Source organism: Stomoxys calcitrans, chromosome 2, assembly GCF_963082655.1.
Source record: "Stomoxys calcitrans chromosome 2, idStoCalc2.1, whole genome shotgun sequence".
NCBI classification, from domain to species: Eukaryota; Metazoa; Arthropoda; class Insecta; order Diptera; family Muscidae; genus Stomoxys; species Stomoxys calcitrans.
This window is the reverse complement of record NC_081553.1, coordinates 19,125,980-19,153,036: the sequence shown is the minus strand read 5'-3', so window position 1 is coordinate 19,153,036 and position 27,057 is coordinate 19,125,980. Positions and strand designations below refer to the sequence as shown.

At 41.9% G+C, this 27,057-nt stretch overlaps 1 protein-coding gene across 5 annotated transcripts in view; it reads left to right on the top strand.

The window, feature by feature from the left end:
* LOC106091387 (uncharacterized) overlaps positions 1-27,057 on the top strand; it is a 509,131-nt gene that overhangs the window by 259,485 nt on the left and 222,589 nt on the right. The gene's annotated exons all lie outside the window — the stretch shown is intronic.

Sequence of the window (27,057 nt, the reverse complement as noted above, 5' to 3'; positions counted from 1 at the left end):
CCGTTCCTGCGTCCGTCCGTGCGTCCGTCTGTCTGTCGAAAACACTCTAACTTTCGAAGGAATACAGCTAGCCCCTTGAAATTTTGCATAAATATTTCTTATTAGTGTAGGTCGGTTGGGATTATAAATGAGCCAATGGGTCCACATTTTGATATAGCTACCATATAAACCGATCTTGGGTCTTGACTTCTTGAGCTTCTAGGGGGCGCAATTCTCCGTCCGATTTGGCTGAAATTTTGCATGCGGTGTTCTGTTGCGACTTCCAACATCTGTGTTAAGTACGGTCCAAATTGGTCTATAACCTGATATAGCTCCCATATAAACCGATCTCCCGACTTGACTTCTTGAGCCCCTGGAAGCCGTCTGTGTGTCTTTTGAGTTTGACAAATACCTTGCCAAGGCTTGTATTTCTACTCTTTTGAAAAACATCTTGATTTTGAACAACATTCCATTTCTAATTTCTTTCCCCAGATTCCATTTGTGGCATCAGCAACAATGTGACCTTTGTCGGGTATGTTCTCGGGGTTGATGTTCTGCCAGAAAGATCTCCTTTTTTCGGGGCCACGTTTGAAAGTTAATTTGTGTTTGTGTTGACGTTTGGTATTAGTGGCATCAATAAATCACCTTTTGTGCCCCTAAAACAGCAGCTCCCACCATAGCGTCACGGCCATTCATACATCATCAGTGGTTTATTATGACGAAAATAATGGCAGTGGCAATACCATTGTTGGTGGAGATGACAAGGACTTCATGGAGCGTCTGTAGCTTTGTGGCTGGCAAAGACTACATTATTTGCCACTTCCATGACCCTTATAATGGCTGTCTGTCTGGCCTTGTCTCGCCGCTCATCTTGCCCTCCCAAAAGCCCATAAATTTGATGGGCGATTTTATGGCAATTGTTATGATGAATGCTCATAAATATTGGCTACAGTTACAGGCTGTAAGGCATCACATGTATTGTATGGAATAAATTTCCAACTATTCCCTATTGTTGATTTGTTTTTGGGACAAAAAGAAACCAAATCAAGACAACATATTGAAGTTGTTACCAAAATAACCATGATATATGTTTGTGGTAAAACAACAAAGATGATATGCCACATAGTCTTTTTTTTTTTTTGTGGTAAGAACAAAAGATTGCCAAGATGCAAGGGTAATGCTTTAATCCGATAATTTTGTGCGGTCATGCTGTTAAAGATCAGATACATTTCTAAATAATTGCAGTAAAAATGAACTGTTTACAAAAACAAGTAAAACCGTTATAAGTTTGGCCGGGATACACATCTTTTCCATATGTCGTCAAAATCTGATAAACAAAAAGCTCAAAATCTTATATCGGGAGATCGGTGTCAGCAGATGTGGACCATATTGGACGAAGTTATAATGGGGTCTAATACAACTCAGTCTTCTCAATTTATGCGAAAAAGATTATAAAGCGTCTATAAGGGGCTATATGAAGATACAAATCGATATAGCCCATCTTCGAACCTTTTCTGCAACAGACAGACGGATTTTACATCTGACGAGTATGTTTCGCGCCATGTGTGGGGTCCGTTGGTACCAATGGTACTGCCTAAAAATCCATCCGGGGGATTAACTCCATCCCGGAACCGCTTTCGCTTTACTTTCATGTGGACCCCATGTCTGGTTATTATTCATTTCATCTTCATTGTGTCTGCATTCAGACCTACGCATTCATGCTCTATGCCGCTGCCTCAAGGTCCATCTTTTTCCAGCGCAGTACTTCTTCGGCGTATCTCTATGGTCGCTTCTGAGTTCCACTCGTTCTACAATGTCCTCGGGAATATTGTCCCAGGCGAATCGTCACCAATCACTGTTTTCAGTTCCCTGGGTCTTTCGTTCTCTGTGGAAGGTGTGCTCGACAGCAACTTTTAGCTAATCGTAATTGCATAAATAACCATGGCCTGTAATAGTTGTTTCCTATCTCTCCACATCTGTACCAGAGAACTGATTGAGAGTCAAAAATTGCCACTCAATAGCCACTTTGTTCAAAGCGATTGTCTGTTCCGCATGCCACCTAAAAACAAAGTTAGCTAGAAACACACGCACATATACAATAATAATGGTTCAGTAGATAATAATGGTTCAGTAGATGTGTTTTTCCATTTGTTCGATGGACATTGTGTGTAATTTTCAAATGAGCACCACTCAAATTAGAACCATATGAAACCAAAGCAAGCAGAGAAATGAGACATCAAGTGTTGTTGAGAGGCATAGATATACTCCGTTGTTTTTTTTGCACTTGCTTTTTTATTTTTGGATGAGAATTCCTTGTATAAGTGACGTACGTGCTGTCTGTCTCCGTCTGTTCAAATGTGACAGACTTACTTCAATTGTTATACCCCCCATCATAGGATGGAGGTATACTAATTTCGTCATCCCGTTTGTAACACCTGGAAATTTGCGTCAATGACCCCAAAAAGTATACATATTCTTGAACGTCATGACATTTTAAGTCGATCTAGCCATATCTGTCCGTCTGTCTGTCGAAAGCACGCAAACTTACGAAGGAGTAAAGCTTGGCGCTTGATACATTGCACAAATACTTCTTATTAGTGTCGGTTGGTATGGTAAATGGGCCAATCGGTCCATGTTTTGATATAGCTGCCATACAAAACGGTATTGGGTCTTGACTTCTTGAGCCTCTAGACGGCGCAGTTCTTATCCGATTGGCTGAAATAATGCACGTGGTGTTTTGGTGTCACTTCCAACAACTGCGTTAAGGATGATACAAATGGGTTCATAACCTTATATAGTTGTCACATGAACCGATCTCCAGATTAGACTACTTGAGCTTCTAGAGGGCGCAATTCTTATCCGATTTGGTTGAAATTTTGCACGTGGTGTTTTAGTATCACTTCCAACAACTGATCTCCCGATTAGACTTCCTAAGAGGGCGCAATTCTTATCCGAATTGGCTGAAATTTTGCACATGTAGTTGAGGAATAACTTACAACAGCTGTATCGGGTATGGTCTAAATCAGTTCATAACCTGATATATTTGCATTTATAAACCGATCTCCCGATTCTTGAGCTTCTAGAGGGCGCAATTCTAATCCAATTTGGTTGAATTTTGTATATGTCGTTTTGGTATGACTTCCAACAACTTTGCCAAGTATGGTCTAAATTGGTTGATAACCTGATATAGCTGCCATATAAACCCATCTACTAAATTGCCACTTTGGCCCACTGAAAGGCGCCGTTTTAGTACTTGTTTTCTTTAACCCAGCTATCACGAGCTCGCAAATTGATCGCAGCTCTCATAACTTTGTAGAGTCACTGTGTGTCTGTTTTCTATTCAGTTGCGGTCAATGTGAGCCCTCGTGCTTATTGCAAACTTAAAATAGCTCACTAGCTTACAAACTAACTTATTTACTTACTTCGTTACTTACTTACTTACTTACATACTTACTTATTTAGTTACTTACTTACATACATACTTACTTACTTACATACTTACTACTTACTTACTTACTTGCTTACTTACTTACTTGCTTACTTACTTACTTACTTACTTGTTTACTTACTTACTTACTTACTTTCTTACTTACATTTATACTTACTTAGTTACTGACTTTCTTACTTACTCTTCCATCCACCTTTGTTGCCAGCTCTCGATAGGTTCCTCTGATATTGCCCATATATGGAATTGAATTTCACTCACTCCTCTCTTGGGATTCTACATCGAGGTCTAGATCCTGGCCCGCTTCTTGACCCATCTTTCTCTAATACTTACTCACTCACTTACTTACTTACTAGCTTACTTTTCCACTTACTTTCTTACTTACTTTCTTACTTACTTACTTAGGTGAGTTCTCTTTGAGGCAGGTCCGACCCATTGTTACACTCAAGTAGGAAAAAGAAGAAAGGGAAAACTTGCTGAAAAATTATGGGGATGATATACACAGTCCACTGCTCCGCCCCCAAAGGGTACACAGGGAGATGACGAAATATCAAATATACAGAAAATAAATGAGTAGAATAGCGAGCAAGGGCCTATCCATCACGTTACCACGCCTGTGCTTCTCCGTAGCGTAAGCCCAAACTCACACAAGTATTCACTTGCCATGTGCTAAGCACTTCTATGGTCATGCATGACAGCGTGTTGAAGATTTCATCGCGTCCCTCGTCGATCAAGCCTGTCTTATCGACGTACCTGAGGAGACTCCCAAAGCGTAAACCCAAGCACTTATGCTCCGCCTCTGCTCACACACGTCAGCGTGTTGAAGATTTCATCGCGTCCCTCTTCTATCAAGCTCGTCTTATTCACGAAACTGAAGATACTCTCCAGAGACAAATCTGCAATTTCGCTGAGATCGGAGAAGAACCAACCCCCTAGGATGGAAAGCCTATGCTTGACCCGGGCATAAGTAGAGCAGTTATTTGATCGTCTCCTCCTCATCAAGACATCGTCCATTTAAGTTATAGGGCGTGATTACCATGCGCGCAGCCATATGGCCTATCTTACAGTGTCCGGTTATGACTCCTTTAGTCGTACTCAGTGACCCCATATCAAGAGCCAACAATACTCTCGTCATCTTTCGGTCAACAACTGGCCAAAGTGTTCAACATCCATGCAAGGATTCCCACCTCGTCACCGCCTCCGTACTGGCCGTCATCGCCTTTGCTCCTGTAGACCCTGGCATGAGCAGAGCAGGTGTTTCTCCTCATTCTCATCAAGACATCGTCCATGGTAGTCTTTGTGTTGGACTATCATGCTCGCAGCCATGGGCAGTGTCCGGTAGCGACTCCTGTAGGCGTACTCAATGACCGCTTATGAAGGGCTAAAAACTCCCTCGACGTCGTTAGGTCAACAGCAGGGAAGAGTCTCTTGGAATTTCGAATTCTATTGACAGACCCCCACCATATCCTCTACATTTTCAAATCGTGTACAAGACCTACCACAGGTCTGCTTTCCGTAGAGCATGCCCTTTTGGCACACTTGTCCGCCTTCTCAATCGCCAGAACACCGATGTGTACGGATATCAAGGCCTGCACAAAGCCATGAGCCAAGCCCCCAAACACCCCGCCATGCACTTACGTCCTAGAATTCAAGGCAATGAGGGCCGCCATTTACTATTCCTTTGTTTCTCATAGTAGTTCTCAGTTTTCCGGGGGCGGGTTACTGGGCCATCGCCCCCACCCCATGGGTTTTGTGGGATTGCACACGTATCCCTTGTTGTGGCGAGCCGCTTGCTTCAAGATCCGTGGCTCGCCGCCAGCCGCCCCTAACCTGGGAACAAACGCCGATGTTGGCCATCGGTTATTTGAAGGCGCCAATAACTCGCCTTGTCATCTCGAGTAGCATTGGCACTTAGTATTTAATTAGGAGCCAGTGCCACCTGACTCCTCACTAAGACTTTGCTCTCGAAAATCGCTGACTGCCCGCGGTCGCATTAGCAGCTACTCCACATAAAAACGGAGCTCTCCACCATCCGCAACCTGTGGACGCGCCCGGTAGCTTTCAGCGAAGCTTCCCGTAATAACGATGAATACCACACAAGTCGGAGCTCAAAGTTCCAGCCTATGTGGTGCTCATAGTTATCCCGTATCGGCCGGGAGCTGTATGACGACGATAGCTTGCGTTGTTTAGGTCATGTTGTCAGAATAGATGAAGAAGCTCCAGCAAAGAAGTCTTTTGCAGGCAAACACGGTGGTACACGCAAACCGGGAAGACCAAAAGCCCGATGGAAAGATCAAGATGTGGGAGACACCTCGAAACTTTGTGTCAGAGATTTTAGAATGAGAGCAGAAGATTGAGGCGCTTGGAACGCTATTCAACGTTCGGCTAGTGGAACAAATATTCTGTCATAGCCAATTAGAGTAAAGTAAAGAGGACCGCCATACTGTCCACCTATATCCTGAGTTTCGTAGGTGGCAGGTCCATCCTCCCGCCAGTTGCCAGCGTAATGGCACAGACAACTGCCTGAAAAATCGTGCACTCGCCCAGCAGTCTAACTGACATGCCGAGTGCCTCTGAGTAAACCCCCAGTCCTGTCCCTGACTCCAATCTGGAGCCGTCAGTGAAGACCGAGGACTCATCCAACGCAAATACAGCATCCCCCTCTCACTCCTCCTTTCCAGGGAAGCTATTCCAGAAAAATCTCTGCCTAATCCGTCTCTGCGACAGGTGGTCTGAGACGCTCCTCAGCCTACCTCCTGCATCCATGGTATCTACAAAGTAGATGTAGCCATGTCCGCCTTGAGGAAACATGGCATGCTGAATGTCAAATTTCCTCAGCCTAATGCCAAGTTTGTTTAGCCTAATGCCAAGTTTGCTCAGCCTTATGCCCAGTTTGCTCAGCCTAATGCCAAGTTTGCTCAGCCTAATGCCAAGTTTCCTCAGCCTAATGCCAAGTTTACTCATCCTAATGCCAAGTTTGCTCAGCCTAATGCCAAGTTTGCTCAGCCTAAGTGTTAACTTAGCGGCACAGCCGCGAATAGGTTGTAAATTCAGCATGGCCTCCACACATACCTACGGTGTAGATCTTAACGCCCCCTTGATACCGATGCATGGTCCATGTATTCTTCTTCACAGCCTTCCACCATGCCAATACTCAATAAGTCGACACTGGTCTCACAATGGCCGTGTACATCCTGTATATCATCTTGGGGCTTACTCCCAGCTTTCTACCGATCATTCTTCCGCAAGAGTAGAAGGCTCCCATCGCTTTTTCTCCCCTTTCCGCAACCTTCCTCAGTATTCCTTTTCGAGGACTGTAAGAGGGCTGTAATCCTATTCTCAAGGCCGTTTTGTTCTCCTTTCTACTTTCACTCAATTTAGACCTCGTTTGGCCTCGGTCAGGATCACTCCTATAAGCGTAGAAAGGTCTTTTGGGGGTTGGGCTAAACACCCCTCCAGAAAAGTTTTAGCTCCCCCTCCCCGAGAATTTTAAATATTGGGTTGCCCAAAAAGTAATTGCGGATTTTTTAAAAGAAAGTAAATGAATTTTTAATAAAACTTAGAATGAACTTGAATCAAATATACTTTTTTTTACACTTTTTTTCTAAAGCAAGCTAAAAGTAACAGCTGATAACTGACAGAAGAAAGAATGCAATTACAGAGTCACAAGCTGTGAAAAAATTTGTCAACGCCGACTATATGAAAAATCCGCAATTACTTTTTGGGCAACCCAATATTTCATTGTTTTCGACCAAACTTGCCAATTTTATTGCTGTTTAAAGGGTTTAGCCCCCAAGAAAGCTGGGCTGGCTTCGGTAATGATCGTTCCATATAATTTTTTGTTCTTCCAGCGTGTCACATCCTTCGTTCTTATACTTAACTCAGATCGCCTTGCATCGCCCAATTTGCAAATTTCCTTCGCTCTTATCCTTAACTCAGATCGCCTTGCATCGTTCAAATTTGACTTTACGGCCAGGTTGTCCGTTCTTTCATTTTCTCACACCGAATCGTGTCATATGAAGCTTAAGCGTTAACGGTCTTTTAAAATTTTGGATATGTCCCTGATTTTAACGTCTTGGTTGTTATCACCCAATATACATTTGACATTTTCAATAGGGTTCCTCCCCTCATTCCTCTTATTTCACGTTCTTTTTCAGTTCCATCCCGTTGTGCTAACTTCAATTCTTAGAGGGAAGTGCTGTCTTACTCCTTAAGGGACTAGAGTTCAAAATCGTCTCGGCGATTTATGCCAAGACAATATATCCCTCGACCCTGTTGTAATGTTTATATTGGGTTGCCCAATAAGTAATTGCGGATTTTTCATATAGTCGGCGTTGAAAAATTTTTTCACAGCTTGTGACTCTATAATTGCATTCTTTCTTCTGTCAGTTATCAGCTGTTACTTTTAGCTTGCTTTAGAAAAAAAGTGAAAAAAAGTATATTTGATTAAAGTTCATTTTAAGTTTTATTAAAAATTCATTTACTTTTTTTTTAAAAAATCCGCAATTACTTTTTGGGCAACCCATACGTTGCTCTTCCACTCCTATGCTTTCCACTACACTTGTGGGCCGTAAGTTAAAATCAATCTGAACATACTTTCGCAGAACCAATGGACCATCTTGGGATTCAGTCTCCATTACCTATGTTTGTATAGGCCTTCTCCGTACACCCCTGAATGTGGTGCCTCCAGATCAGAATCCTGTACAGGATCACCCTAAGGTATGATCACCCCAAGGAGTTGCAGCAGAGAGGGGAAGAAAGCATAAGGCTTACGGGGATGCTTAGACATGGGAGATTTTGTAAAAAACTTTAGAACTATTTCAAGGAACATTAAACTAATAGTGTCAAGGACCTTACAATCCTTCTTTAACTTAAGTTGAAAAGCCTGGCAAAACTTAAAATCTCATTCTCTGTTGAAGACATTTAATGGCCAAATATTGGGATTCCTTGCATTCAATTTCGATACTAATAAAATTAATTAATTTTCAATCAGTGAAATTGAGAAATGTCAGGTCTTTGCCCACTACTCCCCCCTCCAAGGAAAGCATTCAACCACTACAACCAACCACTGAACCACAATCTGAGAGATTGTAATTTAAAAGTTCGGAGTGACATCGTTATGCCACCTGCCTTTGGGGCAATTACAATTTTGCAACAATATCGTTTTGATTTGTCAAAATTGCCACACCTTGACATCGAAAGATGCCGAATGCAATGTGAACATCTCATTGCATTCGGAGTAGCAGAAGTAATGCGAGGCAAAATACTTTTTGTGCCAAATGGAGTTATAAGAGATTCATTTTAAGCTGCCACATCAATTTGTTGGAAACAATTTTCAAATGAAATGAAAATTCTTGCACATCTTATTGCAATTACTTGCGACCGGTGAGTGTGTGTGTGAGTGTGCATGTCCTACAGTTGGAGAAAGATAGTAAAATCTTCTTCTTCTTCTTCTTCATCTTGTACTTAGTCCTTGCTGCCTTAACCACAGAGCAGCTATACTCATTTGTTAGTATGCGCCAGCATATGAGTAGATATGGCATGAGGCAACAACTCCTATATACTACAGAGGAGAGAGAGGGAGAGAGAGAGAGAGAGAGAGTGAGTGAGTATATATGGGAACGTATGATCTGATTATAATTCATCGGATGCCAGCAACGTGCTTCTGCTGAACCGCAAAATTTCCTCACACAAAAATATATTTTATCCTTGTTAAACGTAGATGAATGGATGCCCCACGGATTGCTTGGATGAGATGGCATTGGCGGCAAAGTATTCGTGCAGTGCTTTGCATATGCACAGACTTTGGTGGGATTTGCGGTAATGAAGGGACAATGCACAGTGATTTTAGTACACAAAAGAAAACGAAAATGCCAAGTTAAGTTTTTGGCATTTTGAAGTATTCAAGAGGGTACCAGCGGATAGTATTGGGTTGCCCAAAAAGTAATTGCGGATTTTTTAAAGGAAAGTAAATGCATTTTTAATAAAACTTAGAATGAACTTTAATCAAATATACTTTTTTTACACTTTTTTTCTAAAGCAAGCTAAAAGTAACAGCTAATAACTGATGGAAAAAAGAATGCAGAGTCATAAGATGTGACAAAAATTTGTCAACGCCGACTATATGAAAAATCCGCAATTACTTTTTGGGCAACTCAATATGATGATCTCAAGAACTTACCCCAAATATTCGAGCTTGATGGCTTAGGCGAACGCTAGGTATTAAACGGATCAGGGACGATTCAATTTAACTGCCAGTGGTCTAGCGTGTTATTGCAGGAGCTTGGCCAATTTATGTGCACCACTGAAAGCTAGGTGGCGCTGTTACAGGAACCGTATGTAGTGGATGGTCAAGTTTGTAGGATTGGAATTTTTACCTACTGTGGCAGTGACTCTGCTATAATCGTTGATCACAGTGACATCAATAACCAATGAAGGGTTTGCATTTGTGCAGAAGAGCGGTGTGGAAAGATGTTCTTGCCTAGCAATTATTGTAGATTAAGCGCCGACTTGATGGTTCATTTTAGGTACATATGGGGCTACTTCTTGCCAGTATCTGTACTCTCATCCTCGTTTTAGACGCTTATGCAGTTTATCTGATGTGGTCCGGAGATTCGCTATATGGGACAGTTGTCCAGCGAATAGTTGACTTGGAATGATGTCGTTGTGTTGAACATGGCGAGTGAGAAGCCTACCGTTGAAGGGGATATAGAAGATAGAGACATTAACGTAATCACTGCAAATAGGGCGGCAAAGGGTTATAAGTGACTTTAATCATATAATGAGAGTACCGATAGGGGTAGGCAAACGAGTGTTACTACCGAGCCTTCCAGAGGTTGAAAGGATCTACTTGTTGGCTGATGCCTTTTTAAGGAGACTGAAACAGTATTGAAATTGGAAGAGTTTAGGCCACGAGCGATAGATGACCAAATTTCAAAGGTGAACAAGGGAATGCAAATGCAAATTTGGCCATGAACATTCCAATAATGAACTGGGGCAAACTTCTCAGAAATAAATGAGTGCTGACGGATTCAATTTTAAGCTCAATGAGAAGGTACCTCATTTTTATAGCCGAGTCCGAACGGCATGCCGCAGAGCCACACCACTTTGGAGAGAAGTTTTTACATGGCAAAGCAACTCACAAATGGCGCCAGCATTAGGAGGAGATAACCACCGCTGAAAAATTTTTTGATGTTCCTGCCGGTATTCGAACCCAGGCGTTTAGCGTCATAGGCGAACATGCTATCCTCTGCGCTACGTTGGCCTCCAAACAAATGGAAAAGTGTGGTAAACGTTATAGTCCTTGGTAGATGTCAAAGGCCTATCCAAGGAGTTTAGATTCACACAATTTAGCTGCAATTTAAAAAAAAATGAGCTTAGTCAGTTCATGCGCAGCGCTGGTTACTCGGAAGCACTGGTACAGGAACCGTATGTCGTGGATGGTATTGTTGTAGAATGGCAGTGTTGTAGGATGATGGTGTTGTATGATGGTAGCGTTGTATAGGATGGTAGTGTTGTTGTTGTTGTAGCAGTTTATTGTGTTCTATCTTTCGTCTGCTTGATTCTGTTGAGTGTCAAGACCCAGGAACTCTGCGACTAAGATGGGGTGCATCCACAGGGATCTGGGTCTGAGTCGAGTGGGTCTGGCCGGGCGGTTAAACAGGTGACGTATATCGTGCGGTCCCTGGTTACAATCGGGACATACATCTTGCACGTCGGCATCAATCCTACCTCTGTGGAAATTGATGCGGCTGCATCTGCCGGAACATAATTGAGCCAGAACCACTCTGGATTGCCGCGGGAGGTCGATTTCTTCGGGTGCAATGGGAGGCGGTCGTCCTCCAAGGACTACATTCACCCGAAAGCCAATTACCGCATCTGCTACCGTGTCTGCATGAATGTTGTTTAGACCCGTTTGATATGCCGCTTGATCTAGAGGTTCTCTCTTGTAGCGCTGAACCTCATCTATCCACAAGATGATGATTTGGATGGTTTCTGCGGTAACAGCCCAAAAAGTATTGCTTAGATAGCATGTAATTATGTCTTCGCACTGGTAGGATCTTTGTCTCCTGATGGAGGTGGTCCACATGAGAACTGAGGAGACAGACCGTCGCAGTTCGGAGGGCGGCATTCTGGCAGATCTGAATATGATAGAGTTAGCAGCAATAAGGTAAATCATATAAAAGACCTAGGAGTGGCTGCTACGAAAATAATGGATTTCTTGGTCTTTTATGTTTGTGTGAAGTAGAGAATGACCGAAGTAGTCGGAATGATCTTGGGCATTCCGAAAATGAATGGAAGGATTCCAGACTTCCGCTGGAAACTCGCGCTGAGCAGGTTATGTGTTGTGTGCGCGAATCAAGTGATTGTGTTTGGGTTGGCTTCGCTGAGCATAACGCCGCGATAATATTGCTCAACTGCCTTTTGTCTGTATATGGAAACTAACATTCGAAAAATTAATTCTTGTTACTATTAGGGAGGGAATGGAGTTTCTGGTCTGATTTAATCAGGTGAAGGATCGAAGAGAATGCATTTTGTGTACCAATGTAATAGACAATGACCTAAGTAGCTGACATGGTTATTCTGAGATGTATTGTGGAGATTCCAGACTTCCGCTGCAAATTCGAGGTGAGGAGGCCATATGTAGTGTGCGCGAATGAAGTGCTCACAATGGGGTTGACTTAGTGGAGGATAAAACCGTGATAATGTTGCTTGATCCGGCGGAAATACAGTAACCTAGCGTCTTTAAAATCTATGGGAGTGCCTGTTATAGTGGGAATAGAGTTTCTATTCGTGTTCTATTTAGATCAGGTGAAATAGAGAATGTCGGAAGCAGCCGAGATGGTCAAGAGCATTCTGAGAAGTATTGGTAAAATTCCAGACATCCACTGGAAACTCAGGGGGAGCAGTTCATGTATAGTGGGTGCTTAGGGGAGGACAAAACCTTCATTATATTTGAATCGCTCATACACGGAACTAGTATCAGGAAAGTTGGCTTCGTAAAATATCTGGAAGGGACTATTTCGCAGAGAATAGATTTTCTGATTTTCTGAGAGAATGACCGAAGTAGCCGAAATGATAAAAACGTATTCTGAATTTAAGTGGTGGTTTATTCGTTTAAAGTGATTTCAACAAACAGATGGACGGACATGTCTACATCCTATATGAATAACGACGATTTAGTACTTTGTACATTGTGAGTCGCCATATAGCGCTCAGTGTCCGGTTATAACCTCTGTAATAGGCCTCATTGGACTATTATCACAGGCCCGCAGCTCCTTCTTTCTTATTCGGTTTATGTAAGGCAAGAATGGCTTGGCAGTCCGGCATCTATGCACACATTCGCACATTGCCACATACTATGCACTGGCTATTCCCTTCAAGGTTCGAAAATGGGACATAAACGAGATCGGCAACGCTAGCCGCATACAAATTCGTCCACTCTCTCAATTCTATGAGTACCAATGCTCATAGTTTATTAAGGCTTTCCATCTTTACAATAGGTGGAAAAGAAGATAGACAGATAGTGACAATGGTCGTTTGACTTACGAACGTGTTTGTGACATGGTGGTCATATGGATGCGGCCAATTTTTGACTTCTAAATCTAAATCTGAGTTTCATGCTGACAGGGAATGTCGTCTTTAATGTTTTTCTAATTCAGAGATACCTGTCCTTGATTGATTAGTACAGCTGTTGAATACTTGAGGAGTGGAGGTATATATTGACCGAATACCCGCAAGCATTAGAGATGTAGCAGGGTTTTGTGGGCCTTCGTTAAAATCCTTTTCAATCGGGGTATTTAGTGGAAAAAGGAGGCTTGAAGGAACGCTAGTTATCCAATACGAGGTGCTGAAGGTGTGAATGATTTCATGATCATGAGCACGATAAGGCTTAGCTCCTGCCTTGCACATGTTGATGCTGCACATTTTTATACCCTCCACCATAAGATGGGGATATACTAATTTCGTCATTCTGTTTGTAATAGCTCGAAATATGCGTCTGAGATCCCATATATATATTCTTGATCGTCATGTCATTTTAAGTCGATCTAGCCATGTCCGTACGTCTTCCGTCTGTCTGTCGAAAGCACGCTAACTTTCGAAGAAGTAAAGCTAGCTGCTGAAAATTTTGCACAATTACTTTCTATTACATTCTGTTTGTAATAGCTCGAAATATGCGTCTGAGATCCCATATATATATTCTTGATCGTCATGTCATTTTAAGTCGATCTAGCCATGTCCGTACGTCTTCCGTCTGTCTGTCGAAAGCACGCTAACTTTCGAAGAAGTAAAGCTAGCTGCTTAAAATTTTGCACAATTACTTTCTATTAGTGTAGGTGAGTTGGAATTGTAAATGGGCCAAATCGGTCCATGTTTTGATACAGCTTCCATATAAACCGATCTCGGGTCTTGACTTCTTGAGCCTCTAGAGGTCGCAATTCTGGTCCGATTTGACTGAAATTTTGCAAGTAGTGTTTTGGTAGAACTTCCAATAACTACGCTAAGTATGGTTTAAATCGGTCGATGTTTTGATATAGCAGCCATATAAACCGATCTTGGGTCTTGACTTCTTCAGCCTCTAGAGGGCGCAATTCTCGTCCGATTAGACTGAAATTTTGCACGTGGTATTTTGGTATCACTTCCAACAACTGTAATAAGTATGGTTCAAATCGGTTCATGTTTTGATATGGCTGCCATTTAAACCGATCTGGGATCTTGACTTCTTGAGCCCATAGAGTGCGCAATTCTCATCCGATATGGCTGAAATTTTGCACGTGGTGTTTTGGTATCACTTCCAACAACTGTGCTAAGAGTGGTTCAAATCGGTCCATGCTTGGGTATAGCTGCCATATAAACCGATCTGGGATGTTGACTTCTTGAGCCGCTAGAGGGCGCAAGTCTCATCCGATTGGGAAGAAATTTTGTACAACGGCTTCTCTCATGATCCTCAACATACGTGTCCAATTTTGTCCAATTTTGCATGAGGTGTTTTCTTATGATTTCCAATAACTGTGCTAGGTATGGCGCAAATCGGTACATATCCTGATATAGCTGCCATATAAACCGATCTGGGATCTTGACTTCTTTAGCCTCTAGAGGGCGCAATACTCATCCGATTTGGCTGAAATTTTGCATGAGGTATTTTGTTATGATTTCCAATAACTGAGCTTGGTATGGCGGAAATCGGTACAAAACCTAATATAGCTGCCATATAAACCGATCTGGGATCTTGACTTCTTGAGCCTCTAGAGGGCGCAAGTCTCATCCGATTTGGAAGAAATTTTGCATGAGGTGTTTTGATATCACTTCCAATAACTGTGATAAGTATGGTTCAAATCGGTCCATGTTTAGGTATAGCTGCCATATAAGCCGATCTGGGTTCTTGACTTCTTGAGCCTCTAGAGGGCGCAATTCTTGTCCCATTTGACTGAAATTTTGCAGGTGGTATTTTGTTATGATTTCGAATAACTGTGCTTGGTATGGCGGAAATCGGTACATAACCTGACATAGGTGCCATATAAACCGATCTGGGATCTTGACTTCTTGAGCCTCTAGAGGGCGCAATTCTCATCCGATTTGGAAGAAATTTTGTACAACGCCTTCTCTCATGACCCTCAACATACATGTCCAATATGGTCAGAATGGATTAATAGCTTGATACAGCTCCCATATAAACCGATCTCCCGATTTTGCTTCTTGAGCCCCGGCACAAGGCGCAATTCTTATCCGAATGAACTGAGATTTTGTACACAATGACTTCTACAATGTTCTGCATTCATTTATGGTCCGAATCGGACTATAATTTCAAATAGCTCCAATAGTACAACAGTTCTTATTCAATATTCTTTTTTTAGAGAGATACTGCACATAGAAGAGATACTGCGCATAGAACTCGACAAATGCGATCCATGGTGGGGGGTATATAAGATTCATCCCGGCCGAACTTAGCACGCTCTTACTTGTTTTCTTTTTTTCTTCTTCCCTACCTTTTTGTAATCTGTGATGATTGCTGACATGATTTGTGTGGAATATACCGTGCATAGTGCCGTTTTTTTTGAGAATTTTGCTTGTCGTCCTTTTGTGAAAGGTAAGATTGGGCTTAATTTTACTGTCCTCGGACTTTTATCTGGTATCACGGGTGTTACGAACACTGAGACCTTGGTTCAAGCCGAAGGCCCAGCATGGAAACAAAGGCGTTTTACGCTTACGCTTTTTTTTCATTTTCCCTTCAGTCGTGATTTTTAATCATCTTTTTTAAACATTTACACCCATTCAGATGATCACTGTGCCTTCCATGGCTGGGGAAAATTAAAGACGTCTAGGTTCCATCCATGCATATGTCATATTCTATGAATATATTTAGCATGAAGTCACTACCTTTCATACATATACAAGTGCATATGGAATGTGTGTGTGTGTGTGTGTGTTTGTGTATGTGTATGTGTGTTACTACAAGAGAATACATACAATTATTTGCATGGACACACAGATAGAATCATTCAAGTGTGTCCGTAAGAGTGTTGAAGGGAATATATTACATGCTTTTGGAAACCTGAAATAGACGATAGAGGAACTCATGCTTGCAACCACCGCAAAGGGTATACATTTGTGGCAAAGCAGTTTAGGGCGGTGGAGGCCGCCGCAAAAGCCGGCAGCATCAACACAAAGCTCTGAAGTTTCTTTCAGCAGAAGTACGTGAGATAAAGACCAACAAAAGGCTGACTTATGGCTACGTGTGAGTGTGTGCGTAAGAGAAAGTGCATATCGAAATTTGTTCCTTCGTATGCAAATGCACTACTCACTTCCGCCGTGTTGCGTGTAGCACAAGAACATGAGCAAGAGACAGTGTAAGTTTGTGCAGAGCTTCAGCTGGGAAATTTGTGCAAAATTTGAATGAATTTATTACGCTGCCGCTTTGATTAGAATTAAAAGTAAATGTTAAGGAACAACAACACTTTGTGATGCACCCAATTTCGAATATCATTTGAGTAGATGCTACTGAATCTTTTCCTTGGGGTTTTTTTGGGTAGTGGTCCCCGTAGCAGCATTTGTCTACACACCTGAAGCAAAGAGATGTGAAAGATGCCAACAGATTTTTAGAGTTTGAGAAAAACGTGTGGAGGGTAAACATGAGGTGCTGTAGAATGTTAATAATAGGTGTGTTTTTGCCACAAGGCAAAGTGAAAACTCCAGTATGATCCAGCAATCATGGACACATTTTTGCAGTGGTGTCTTTAAATGTAAATTTGTCCACGGCTACTCCATTAAGGAACAGGTGGCAAACTTCTCATATATCAATAAGTGCTGTTCGATGCAAGTTTTAAGAGACCTCATTTTTAAAGTCCAGTTAAAACGATGTGACGCACGTCGTCACTTTTATGGGCAGAAGCCTATGCTTGGCATAGTAACTTACAAGTGTTGCCAGCATTGGGTGATTGGCTAGTATTCTGATCCAGGCGTTTAGAGTTCAAGGCAGGCAGGCTTATCTCTGCGCCACGTTGGCCTTGGCAAAAATTGAGGAGGAAACGGAAAACCCAGCGGGAAGGGCAATTCATCTCCATTGCTGAATTGAAAAACGACGTTGGAAGGATGGAATCAGAAGTGGGCGGGAACTTTTCAAAGCTTACAACAAAACGAAAATATTCTGGGCACAACGGGGAAACTGAAGAAAATGTACTGACACACCAATGCAAATTTTGCCCTTGAACATTCCACTAAGGAACAGGGGCAAACTTCTCACATATCAATGAGTGCAGTCCGATTCAAGTTTAAGCTCAATGAAAAGGGGCCTCCCTTTTATAGCCGAGTCCGAACGGCGTGCCGCAGTGCGACACCTCTTTGGAGAGAAGTTTTACATGGCATAGTATCTCACAAATGTTGCCAGCATTAGAAGGGGAAAACATCCGCTGAAAATTTTTTCATAGGCGGACTTGCTAAACCCTGCGCCACGGTGGCCTCCGACACACAGTGGGAGAAAATCGAAAAAACTAATAAAAAATTGCCGTGCGAGAACGGGTAGTGATATGCTTTTAAACGGTTAGAGCTGGGGTGTTAGCGATATCGTCTACAAAATTTAAAGGCCCTTGGTTGTCCAGGCGCCATTTGATTAGCCCCTAAATTGTTTACTTCTATGCTTCGAAAAATTTTTGGGGCTGTCTTACAAAGCTTCGTTTGTGGTCTCCGTTTTCAAATACTCTGGAAAGACATAATCAGCCCTGATTGGAGACTTTAGAGATTCCTGACAATATCCTATAAAGGCAGCCAAGGTTGAAGGAGGAACGAAAGAAACACACGCAGCCCCTTAGTCTTCAGAGAAGACTATGGCTCCCAAAAGTATGCGACAGCTATCTCGGAAGAGAAAGAAAGGCGGCTGATAATGTCAAGGGGCCGTCCAAAGTTACCAAGAGGCACAACAAAGATGTAGTGATGTACTCGCATGAAGACATCGTATCAGCAGTCTAACTGATAAACTATAACCTGAAAATCAGTCCCAAGTAGAGGATCAGTTCAATGAGCAGATTTCATAAAAAATGTTGGTCCTTGAAGAGAGACCACCCTCGCAAGTCATTCGCTGAGAATACATTGGGGACATCTGGGACCTACAGTTCACCAGAGTAGGCTGTACCGTGGGAAAACTCATTGGAAATACTTCCTACTCCCTGGACATTTCGCAGCTAACAAAAGCAGCAAGTTTACGGGAATTTTTTGTACCCTTGCCTTTGGGAAAGGGTAGTTTTTGTACCCTTGACCCTGGAAAAGGATAGTTTTAGTGACCTTGTCCTAGGAAGGGATAGTCTTAGTACCCATGCCATTGTGAAAAGTAGTTTTAGTACCATTGCCTTTGGAAAAGGGTAGTTGTAGCACCCTTGACTTTATGAAAGGGTACTTTTAATACCCTTGCCTTTGGGAAAGGGTAGTTTGATTATCATTTCCTTTGGCAAAGTGTATTTTTCGCACCTTTGCCTTTGGGAAAGTACTTTTAGTACCGTTGCCTTTGGGAAAGGCTAGTTTTAGTACGTGGCCTTTGGGGAAGGGTAGTTGTAGTACCCTTGCCTTTTGGAAGTATAGTTTTAGTAGGCTTGCCTTGGGGAAAATATAGTTTTAGTACCCTTGCCTCTGGCAAAGTGTAGTTTTAGAACCCTTGCCTTTGGGAAAGGGTAGATTTAATACCCTTGCCTTTGGAAAAGGAAGTTTTAGTGCCCTTGCCTTTGGGAAAGCGTAGTTTTAATACCCTTGCCTTTGGGAAAGTGTAGTTTTAGTAGTTTTTGGTACCCTCATCTTTGGGAAATGGTAGTTTTAGCGCTCATGCCTTTGGGAAAGATAGTTATAGTAGCCTTGCCTTGGGGAAAATGTAGTTTTAGTACCCTTGCCTCTGGCAAAGTGTAGTTTTAGTACCCTTTCCTTTGGGAAAGGGTAGTTAAAGTGCCCTTTCCCTTTGGGAAAGTGTAGTTTTAGTACCCTTACCTTTGGGAAAGGGTAGATTTAGTACCCTTTCTTCGGGAAAGTGTAGTTTTAGTACCCTTGCCTTAAGGAAAGGGTAGTTTTATTAGCCTTGCCTTTGGGAAAGGGTAGTTAAAGTACCCTTGTCTTTGGGAAAGGGTAGTTTTAGTACCCTAGCCTTTGGGAAAGGGTAGTTTTAGTACCCTAGCCTTTGGTAAAGGGTAGTTTTAGTACCCTTGCCTCTGGCAAAGTGTAGTTTTAGTTCCCTTACCTTTGGTAAAGGGTAGTTTTAGTACCTTGCCTTTGGGAAAGGGTAGTTTTAGTACCCTTGCCTTTGAGAAAGGTTAGTTTTAGTACCCTTGCCTTTGGGAAAGGGTAGTTTTAATACCCTTGCCTTTGGAAAAGGGTAGTTTTAGTACCCTTGCCCTTGGGAAAGGGTAGTTTTAGTACCCTTGCCTTTGGGAAAGGGTAGTTTTAGTATACTTGCCTTGGAAAAGGATAGTTTGGGCACCCTTGCCAGTGCGGAAGTGCAGTTTAATTGTCCTTGCCTTAAGGAAAGTGTGGTTTAAGTACCCTTGCCTTTGGGAAGGATAGTTTTAGTAACCTCATCTTTGGGAAAGGGTAGTTTTAGTGCTCATGGCTTTGGGAAAGATAGTATTAGTAGCCTTGCCTTGGGGAAAGGGTAGTTTAATTACCCTTGCCTTTGAGAAAGGGTAGTTTTAGTACCCTTGCCTTTGGGAAAGGGTAGTTTTAGTACCCTGCCTTTGGGAAAGGATAGTTTTAGTACCCTCATCCTTGGCAAAGGGTAGTTTTAGCGCTCATGCCTTTGGGAAAGATAGTTTTAGTAGTCTTGCCTTGAGGAAAATGTAGTTTTAGTACTCTTGCCTCTGGCAAAGTGTAGTTTTAGTACCCTTGCCTTTGGGAAAGGGTAGTTTAAGTATCCTCTCCCTTTGGAAAGGTGTAGTTTTAGTACCCTTACCTTTGGGAAAGGGTAGTTTTAGTACCATTGCCTTTGGGAAAGGGTAGTTTTAGTACCCTTGCCTTTGGGAAAGGGTAGTTTTAGAACCCTTGCCTTTGGGAATGGGTATTTTTGGTACCCTCATCTTTGGGAAATGGTAGTTTTAGCGCTCATGCCTTTGGGAAAGATAGTTATAGTAGCCTTGCCTTGGGGAAAATATAGTTTTAGTACCCTTGCCTCTGGCAAAGTATAGTTTTAGTACCCTTTCCTTTGGGAAAGGGTAGTTAAAGTGCCCTTTCCCTTTGGGAAAGTGTAGTTTTAGTACCCTTACCTTTGGGAAAGGGTAGTTTTAGTACCCTTTCTTCGGGAAAGTGTAGTTTTAGTACCCTTGCCTTAAGGAAAGGGTAGTTTTATTACCCTTGCCTTTGGGAAAGGGTAGTTTTAGTTCCCTTGCCTTTGGGAAAGGGTAGTTTTAATACCCTTGCCTTTGGAAAAGGGTAGTTTTAGTACCCTTGCCCTTGGGAAAGGGTAGTTTTAGTACCCTTGCCTTTGGGAAAGGGTAGTTTTAGTATACTTGCCTTGGAAAAGGATAGTTTGGGCACCCTTGCCAGTGGGGAAGTGCAGTTTAATTGTCCTTGCCTTAAGGAATGTGTGGTTTAAGTACCCTTGCCTTTGGGAACGTTAGTTTTAGTACCCTTATCTTTGGGAAAGAGTAGTTTTAGTACCCATGCTTTGGGAAAGGGTAGTTTTAGTACCCTTGCCTTTGAGAAAGGGTTGTTTTAGTACCCTTGCCTTTGGGAAAGGTTGGTTTTAGTACCCTTGCCTTTGGGAAAGGGTAGTTTCAGTACCCTTGGCTTTGGGAAAGGGTAGTTTTAGTATACTTGCCTTGGAAAAGTATGGTTCCAAGGTCCCAATATGCCATGGAACCAGATAGAATCCGCAATCTCTAGTCTACTTTAGCTAACCTTACTTTGTCTTTAGAAAACATTTCTTTAAATTTTTTCTTTTACATTTTTATACCCACCACCGAAGGATGGGGGTATACTCATTTTGTCATTCCGTTTGCAACACATCGAAATATCCATTTCCGACCCTATAAAGTATATATATTCTTGATCAGCGTAAAAATATAAGACGACCTAGACATCTCCGTCTGTCTGTTGAAATCACGCTACAGTCTTTAAAAATAGAGATATTGAGCTGAAATTTTGCACAGACTCTTTTTTTTGTCCATAAGCAGGTTAAGTTTGAAGATGGGCTATATCGGACTATATCTTGCTATAGCCCCCATATAGACCGATCCGCCGATTAAGGGTCTTAGGCCCATAATAGCCACATTTATTATCCGATTTTGCTGAAATTTGGGAGAGTGAGTTGTGTTAGGCCCTTCGACATCCTTCGTCAATTTGGCCCAGATCGGTCCAAATTTGGATATATCTGCCATATAGACCGATCCTCCGATTTAAGGTCTTAGGCCCATAAAAGCCACATTTATTATCCGATTTTGCTGAAATTTGGGACAGTGAGTTGTGTTAGGCCCTTCGACATTCTTCGTCAATTTGGCCCAGATCCGTCCAGATTTGGATATAGCTGCTATATAGACCGATCCACCGATTTAGGGGCTTGGGCCCATAAAAGTCACATTTATTATCCGATTTTGCTGAAATTTGGGACAGTCAGTTATATTAGGCCCTTCGACATTCTTCGTCAATTTGGCCCAGATCTTTCCAGATTTGGATATAGCTTACATATAGACCGATCCTCAGATTTAATGTCTTAAGCCCATAAAAGCCGCATTTATTATCCGATTTTGTTGAAATTTGGGTCAATGAGTTTCCTTAGGCCATTCGACATCTTTCTTCAATTTGGCCCTGATCGGTTCAGATTTGGATATAGCTGTCATATAGACCGATTTCTCGATTGATGGTTTTGGGCCCATAAAAAGCGCATTAATTGTCCGATGTCGCCGAAATTTGGGACAGTGAGTTGTATTGGGCCCTTCGATGTTTGTCTTCAATTTGGCTCATATCGGTTCAGATTTTGATATAGCTACCATATAGACCGATCTCTCGGTTGAACAATGACTTGTACTTATAAGCATTTGGACTGAATCGGATGATATGTCTATATAGCTACTATGGTGCATAAGGTATGAATTTTTCACTGGATTTTGACGAAAGGTTGTTCACATATATACCCAAGGTGGTGGGTATCAAAAGTTCGGCCCGGCCAAGCTTAACGCCTTTTTACTTGTTTCATGTTTTTTGGCTGTTTGGGCGATATCATTAAATTTTACAATTTTTGTTTGTTTCTCTTTCGAGACGAGCTAAATGATCGGAAATGCATATGGAAAAGGAAACCCAAAAATAGCAACACACACCAACCACTATGGGACGCGTTTCGTCTTTGGTTAGAAGACTTTTCAATCATATTAGGTGTGGTGGCTTCAAGGGCCGTGCGTTGGTATGTTGTATTTAAATCTTATAGAGCCCGGCCAGGATTCGAACCTGGGCACACGGAGCAACAGCGAGAGCCGTTGCCGTTGTCTTAGCGTTCGAAGCCATCAATACAACTTCCAACAGATGCACAAAATTATGTATAGTACGGAAGAAGTGTAATTTGTCACAGAAAGAATGTCTGTCATTACACAAAAATACATGCATTGGGAAAGGTACAGCTATTAGAGAGGTTTGGCGAGTGTGGTTAATGTGGTAATTGTAGCATAGATGCTTTTACGCTATTAAGACGATTCAAATACAACATACCAACGCATGGCCCTTGAAGCCATCACACCTAATATGGTTGAAAAGTCTTCTAACCAAAGACGAAACGCGTCCCATAGTAGTTGGTGTGTGTTGCTATCTTTGGCTTTCCTTTTCCATTTGCATCTCGGATCATTTTTTCTTTTATTGAAAATTTTATATCCCTGCCATAAAGTATGGAGTATTCTTTTTTTGGACCAACAAAACACATCTAATGTATTATAAAACGCATCCGATATGTCTTCATTTACTTTGCACACTCTAAACAAACATTTGCATGTAAACAAAATAACTTTAAATTAACAATCCTTTGCTGGTAACATTTCCAAAATTAAACTTTCCCATGAAGTTAACCTAGGATGCCCACATTGAGTTCTACTGTTGCCTTTACGTGTAGTTTAAAGTTGCTCTAAATTTGTGCCAGTAATGCTGTCTTCACTTCGACCCCAGAAATGTTGCAGAAAATTTAAATTTCTCTTGACGAGCGAAAAAAGTAGGTTTTTTTTTGGTTAAAAGTTTTCGTCCAATTCCAATTCAAATAGAAAAATTACCACTCTGGGCAATGTTGTGCATTACGAACACAAATGCAATCTATGAAAATCATGCATGTACACGCACGTGTGACCATGTGGCCACTTGTGGCGGCAATGTCAACTTTGTGGTCGAACAGTAATCAATTTAAAATGGCAATTGATTTTTTTATGATTTCATTAAGACCCAGAGAAATAAAGGTTCAATCTATAGATTCGGACTTGCACAACGCATACATTGGGGTGGGTTAGGATTTTTGGGGAAGATAACAACATATCTAGATGTGTAATTCATGATAGGTCTAGCGGGGAGGTAAGCATATGCGCATATGGCGCTGAAAGTCTAAGTTCGAATACTGGCGAAAACATCAGAAAAAAATATCAGCGGTAGTTATCCGCTCCTAATGTTGAAGACATTTGTGAGGAACCATGCCATTTGAAGAAAAGGTATGGAAGCCATGTAAAAACTTCTCCAAAGGAGTACTGCGGCACGCCGTTGGGACTCGGCTGTTAAAAAGAGGCCGCTTATCATTGAGCTTAAACTTGAATCGAATTTTGAATTAGAATTTTGAATTTTGTCCCTGTTCCTTATTGGAATGCTCATGGGCAAAGTAGCAAATCCCGGCAAGGGTATGAAGAAATGCCAATGGTGTAAGTGTAAGTAAAAAGGCGTTAAGTTCGGTCGGGCCGAACTTTGGATACCCACCAGCTCGGGTATATTTGTAAACCACCTTTCGTCAAAATCCGGTGAAAAATGCATACCTTATGCCCCATAGCAGCTATATCGAAATATCTTCCGATTTGGACGGAATATTAATAAGTACAGGTCATTGTTCAATTGTGTATAACAAAATACTGGTCTTTTTAGTAGCTATAACTAAAAACAAATAAAAGCGTGCTAAGTTCGGGCGGGCCGAGTCTTATATACCCTCCCCATGGATCGCATTTACCGAGCTCTTTTCCCGGCATCTCTTCTGAGGAAAAAAAAAAAATGATATTAGAAAAGATTTGCTCTGCTATTAGAGCGATATCAAGATATGGTCCAGTTTGGACCACAATTAAATTATATGTTGGAGACCTGTGTAAAATGTCAGCCAATTCGAATAAGAATTGCGCCCTTTGGGGGCTCAAGAAGTAAAATAGAGATATCGATTTATATGGGAGCTGTATTGGGCTATAGACCGATTCAGACCATAATAAACACGTATGTTGATGGTCATGAGAGGATCCGTCGTACAAAATTTCTGGCAAATCGGATAATGGTTGCGATAGTGGCTCAAGAAGTCAAGATCATGGCAGCTATATCAGGTTATGAACCAATTTGAACCTTATTTGACACAGTTGTTGAAAGTAAGAATAAAACACGGCGTGCAAAATTTCAGCAAAATGGGAGAGGAATTGCGCCCTCTAGGAGCTCAAGAAGTCAAGTCCCAAGATCTGTTTTTATGACAGCTATATCAGGTTATGAACCGATTTGAACCATACTTGGCAGAGTTGTTGGAGATCATAACAGAAGACGTCGTGCAAATTTTCATTGCAATCGGATAAGAATTGCGCTCTCTATAGGCTCAAGAAGTCAAGACCCAAGATCGGTTTATATGGCAGCTATACCCAAACATGGACCGATTTGAACCACTCTTAGCACAGTTGTTGGAAGTGATACCAAAACACCACCTGCAAAATTTCAGTCAAATCGGATAGGAATTGCGCCCTCTATAGGCTCAAGAAGTCAAGACCCAAGATCGGTTTATATGGCAGCTATATCAACACATGGACCGATTTGGCCCATTTACAATCCAAACCGACCTACACCAATAAAAAGTATTTCTGCAAAATTTCAAGCGGCTAGCTTTACTCCTTCGGTAGTTAGCGTGCTTTCGACAGACAGACGGAGGGACGGACAAGGCTAGATCGACATTAAAAGTTCGCGGCGATCAAGAATATATATACTTTATTGGGTCTCAGACGAATGTTTCGAGTAGTTACAAACAGAATGACGAAATTTGTATACCCATCCTATGGTGGAGGGTATAAAAACCGATCTGAATTATATTCGGTACGAATGTGGATAATAAATGTGCCTTTTATGGGGCCAAGACCTAAAATCGAGATATCGGTCTACACGGCAGCTATATTCAAATCTGGACCGATTTGGGCCAAGTAGCAGACAAATGTCAAAGAGCCTAGCACAACGTACTATGCCAAATTTCGGCGAAATCGAACAATAAATGCGCCTTTTATGGGCCCAAAACCATAAATCGAGAGATCGGTCTATATGGCAGCTATATCCAAATCTGGACCGATCTGTGCTATATTAAAGAAGTGTGGTAAGGGATTTAACTTAACTCACTGTCCCAAATTTCGCAGACATCGGACAATAAAAGCGCCTTTTATGGGCCCAAAACCTTAAATCGAGAGATCGGTCTATATGGCAGCTATATCCAAATCTGAACCGATCCAGGCAAAACTGGAGAAAGATGTCAAAGGGCCTTAGACAACTCACTGTCCCAAATTTCAGCAAAATCGGATAATAAATGTGGCTTTTAAGTTCCTAAGACACTAAATCGGAGGATCGGTCTATATGGCAGCTATATCCAAATCTGGACCGATCTGGACAAAATTGAAGAAAGATGTCGAAGGGCGTAACAAAACTCTCTGTCCCAAATTTCAGCAACATCGGATTATAACTGCGGCTTTTATGGGCCTAAGTCCCTAAAGCGGAGGATCGGTCTACATGGCAACTATATCCAAATCTGAACCGATCTGGATCAAATTGCCGAAGGAGGTCGAAGGGCCTAACGCAACTCGCCGTCCCAAATTTCAGCAACATCGGATTATAACTGCGGCTTTTATGGGCCTAAGACCCTAAATCGGAGAATCGGTCTATATGGCAGCTATATTCAAATCTGAACCGATCTGGACAAAATTGGCGAAGGATGTCGAAGGCCCTAACACAACTCACTGTCCCAAATTTCGGCAAAATCGGATAATAACTGCGGCTTTTATGGGTCTAAGACCCTAAATCGGTGGATCGGTCCGTATGGCAGCTATATCCAAATCTGAACCGATCTAGGCCAAATTGGAGAAAGATGTCGAAGGGCCTAACAAAACTCGTTGTCCCAAATTTCAGAAAAATAGGATAATAACTGCGGCTTTTATGGGCCTAAGACCCTAAATTGGAGGATCGGTCTATATGGCAGCTATATCCAAATCTGGTCCGATCTGGACCAAATTGGGAAAGGATGTCGAAGGCCCTAACAGAACTCACTGTCCCAAATTTCGGCAAAATCGGATAATAACTGCGGCTTTTATGGGCCTAAGACTCTAATTCAGTCGATCGGTCTATATGGGGGCTATATCAAGATATATTCCGATAGAGCCCATCTTCGAAAAAAGAATCAGTGCAAAGTTTCAGCTCAATATCTGTATTTTTAAAGAATGTAGCGTGATTTCAACTGACTGACGGGCGGACATGCCTAGATCGTCTTAGATTTTTATGCTGATCTAGAATATCTATTCTTTATAGGGTCTGTAATGGATATTTCCATGTGTTTCAAACGGAATGAAAAAATTAATATACCCCCATCCTACGGTGGTGATTATAAAAAAGCTGAATTTGGTATAGCCAATATTATGTTCCTTTACAAGAGCTGGCAACATTTAAAAGTTATTCTGGGGATATTTGTGATATCTTCTTTACCCTTACTCTGTTGAACTGGAAAATATAATGTCATGTGTGTCAAGCACATTACGTCTTTATGCATATTGAAGCTCCAAAAGAAGTGGAAATTTGAACTTTTATTTTTCTAATTCGCTCCACCCCAACCCACACAAATACTCTCTGGCCTTTGGAGTAGGAGTAAATGAGTGTGAATGGTTTTCGATAAATGTGGACATGGTTTCAAATGTGTAGTTACATATGCGGTAGTCATCATGGTGGTA